This window comes from Myotis brandtii, unplaced genomic scaffold, assembly GCF_000412655.1.
Source record: "Myotis brandtii unplaced genomic scaffold, ASM41265v1 scaffold980, whole genome shotgun sequence".
Classification (NCBI taxonomy): domain Eukaryota; kingdom Metazoa; phylum Chordata; class Mammalia; order Chiroptera; family Vespertilionidae; genus Myotis; species Myotis brandtii.
The window spans coordinates 216,419-218,759 of record NW_005372075.1 but is presented as its reverse complement, the minus strand read 5'-3'; the positions used below and the strand labels follow the sequence as shown (position 1 = coordinate 218,759).

Below are 2,341 nucleotides of genomic sequence, written 5' to 3'. Positions count from 1 at the left end.
GTGCCTTTCTGTGCTAAGTGTCCCAATTACCTGAGGTAGACACTCTTGGTGCACCCCCTTGTGGTCTTTGTGCACAGTCTTGTTGTAGTTAAGCCTTGATTGTTGTAGTTATCACTGGGAGGAATTGACCTCCAGGCCAATTGGCTGTGAGAATCAGCTGTGTCTGCAGTGGGAGAACTTCTGTGCTGGAGACACCCCTCTGGGGCAAGACTTGCTTCAATGGGGCTTTGGTGCTCACTGAGTCTGTCCCCCGAGTGTCAAGATTCAGTCTTGAGTGGCCTCAGGCAATTGTCCATAGGTGGGGTGAGAGGTTCTCCAACTGGGTGGGGCAATGGCTTCTGCCTGGAGGCTATTTGTTATTCTCAGTGTCTTAATGTGCCTCAGAAACTCCACACCATGGGGCAAGGTATTTTCCAATGGGATGGGTCAACTGTCTTCCTTCCTGGAAATCCCTGCCTGGAAAGCAGTGTCTTTGTGAGAAAGATGACCTCCGCAATGTGAGGGAATAACTCAGCACAGGAAAACCAGGTGTCTTGCAAGCTCTAACCCCAGAGCCCCAGTCCTCACACAGCTCCAGTCCTCTCTGCCCTCCCTCTGCCGAAGTACAAGGTGGGTGGCTCCATGGGGGAATTTTGTGCCTTGGCCCTTTAAGAGGGTGCCTGCATTTCCAGCCATCTCTCCCTGGCAGACAGCACCCCCACTGCTTTTCACAGCCAGATGTTATATGGGCATCTTTCTCAGTTCTTGTGCTCTGGGTTGGGGGCTCTTGTTTGGAGTTTAGACCCCAGAGTTCTCAGTGGGAACCCCCACAGATACCTTTCTGGAACTTCAGTTGCCATCTGTGGAAGTCTGGCCAGCCCTTTCGCACCTCACCCCTCCTACCAGTCTCGATGCCATTGCTACTCTCCTTCCTTCGTCAGTTGATTATTCAGGATGGTGTTTTTTTGTATTTTAGTTGTAATTTCAGTTTGGTCCTCAGAGCATGTCTGTGTAGCATCCTTGTACTCCACAGCCATTTAATCTCAGACCATAATGATTGATGGATGCTAAATCAAAAGGAGGGAAAGTTTAATAAGAATCAAATTATTAACATAATTTCAAAGTACATTTATTTACTTGTTTATTTTTTTAATTCTCATCAGAGGGTATTTTTTTTTCATTGAGTTTTTTTCAGAGAGTGGAAGGGAGGGAGGAGGGGAAGAGAGCAAGAGAGAAATGTCGCCACGAGAGAAACACATTGGTTGCCTCCCACGCGCACCCCCACTGGGTTTGGGGATCAAACCTGTAACTGAGATAGGTGCCTTCGACCAGGAATCAGTCCATGGTCCAACACTCTAACCACTGTGCAGTCCAGCCAGGGATTTTTTGTTACTTATTAATTACACCAGGAAAAATAGTAGCTATATAGTGATGAAAATATCACAGGTGAGGGGCAATCAAATATTATGCAACTTTAGTACACAATATACATTAGTCCCAGGTTGTACAGCCTGAATTTAATCATGAGGGAATATCTGACAAACCCAAAGGGAAGGACATTACTAAGTGTACTGGTTAATAATGAGGATTTTTTTTCAATAGATGGAGTTACACATAGTTGATATATATGCGATTTGATGTGTATGCTATTTTGCTGTATTGACAACAAGCTTCAAAACTTCATATGTCAGATTTTCTGAAGGTGTTAATACCATAGATATTTTTACGCTTAAAAAAATGTCAAATTTCGTGCCAAAAAAAGAGCATTTGTGGGAAGTTTTAATTCATTACTTTATTTTGAAGAAAAGTGCTGCTAAAAGTTATCGTATACTTCGGGAAGCTTATGGTGAACATGCTCCATCTCAAGATGCTTGTGAACGCTGGTGTAAATGCTTTAAACATGATGATTTCTATGTGAAAGACAAAGAACATCCAGGTCAACCAAAAAAGTTTGAAGACCAACAGTGACAAACATTATTGGATGAAGATGTGTGTGAAACTCAAAAACAACTTGCAGAAAGATTAAACGTTGCTCAGCAAACAATTTCCGATCGTTTACAAGCAATGGGAAAGATTTTAAAGGGAGGAAAATGGGTGCCACATCATCTGAACGAAAGACAAATGGAAAACCCAAAAATCATCAGTAAAATGTTGCTTCAACGGCACGAAAGAAAGTGTTTTTTGCATTGAATTCTCACTGGCGATGAAAAGTGGATTTATTTTGAGAATCCCAAATGCACAAAATCATGAGTTGATCCAGGTCAACCATCAACATGGACTGCAAGGCCAAATCGCTTTGGAAAGAAGACAATGCTCTGCATTTGGTGGGATCAAGAAGGTGTGGTGTATTATGAGCTTCTAA

General features: G+C 43.0%; 1 protein-coding gene across 1 annotated transcript in view; it reads left to right on the top strand.

The window, feature by feature from the left end:
• LOC102252392 (zinc finger protein RFP) overlaps positions 1 to 2,341 on the top strand; it is a 36,976-nt gene that overhangs the window by 20,372 nt on the left and 14,263 nt on the right. The window lies entirely within an intron of this gene.